The sequence below is a fragment of the Chrysochloris asiatica genome, unplaced genomic scaffold, assembly GCF_000296735.1.
Source record: "Chrysochloris asiatica unplaced genomic scaffold, ChrAsi1.0 scaffold00390, whole genome shotgun sequence".
NCBI classification, from domain to species: domain Eukaryota; kingdom Metazoa; phylum Chordata; class Mammalia; order Afrosoricida; family Chrysochloridae; genus Chrysochloris; species Chrysochloris asiatica.
The window spans coordinates 895,971-897,019 of record NW_006408908.1 but is presented as its reverse complement, the minus strand read 5'-3'; the positions used below and the strand labels follow the sequence as shown (position 1 = coordinate 897,019).

The 1,049-nt window shown below is 40.7% G+C and overlaps 1 protein-coding gene across 1 annotated transcript in view; it reads right to left on the bottom strand.

Annotated features, from left to right (window-relative positions):
* RANBP3L (RAN binding protein 3-like) overlaps nucleotides 1–1,049 on the bottom strand; it is a 75,314-nt gene that overhangs the window by 32,208 nt on the left and 42,057 nt on the right. The gene's annotated exons all lie outside the window — the stretch shown is intronic.

Below are 1,049 nucleotides of genomic sequence, written 5' to 3'. Positions count from 1 at the left end.
ACTCCCTGGGGAACAACTTGCTTGTTCTTGTAGTAGTCAATTGGACTACTGTTGTTGGTGTTTTTTTCCTTGCTGGTCTTTCTTTCAAGAAGCATCTTCTGTTCTTCTAGCTGCTCTAGACTGGTCTGCTTGTCCTTTCATGTGGGAAAATCCCACCTCAGAAGATTCTGGATGATGATCAGGATTCCAGCTAAGGTCTTGTGCAATGCAAAGGCTCTGCAGGGAACCTCCTTCACTGGGCAAGTTGTAGCCCCATTTTAGTTATTCCAAACAGTTATAGGCTGAAGACGGATTTACAAGTTTTCTCTGGTAATGTTTCTGGCTATTCCTCTTGCTCCCCTTTAAGTGTCTATTTTACAATAGTAGGCAAGAGAAACCAAGATTCAACAAACAGCCAAGCATCTTAACGTCATTTCCCCACTTTTACCCATTCAAACCATGCCTCAATCTTTGTATCCACGAGCCCTGTTGTTCCATGTTTGTGCTTAGATCATTATTTACCTCTGTCCCCTTTAGCCCATGTAAACCTGCCTAGCTATTCTCCCATCTGCCTTATTTTTCCTTTCCCCTTCCCCTTCTAGTGTATTCCACAACCCCAGCACCAAACTATCCTGCATCTATTCCATATACCCTGTGTTCCACTATCCTGTGCCTATTCCCTACTCTGTGCTGCACCTTCCCATCCCTCCCTCTAGCCCCACCCCCTACACACTGGTAGTCAACAACAACAACAACAGAAAATATAATAATAATAATAAAATTGAAAAAATGTGTATATTTCTTTTGGATAAATACCAAGTAGAGGAATTTCTGGAATATAAGGTATGTCTATTTCCAACCTTCTGAGGAAGCACTGTATTGTTTTCCATAGTTGTTGGACCATTTTGCAATCCCACCAGAAATGTAGGAGGCTCCTAGTCTCTCCATATCCTCACCAACACTTATTTTCCCCTACTTTTTTGATCTTTTCTATTATTGTTGGTGTGAGATGATATCTCATTATTGTTTTTATTTGCATCTCTATAATGGCTATTGATCATGAATATTTC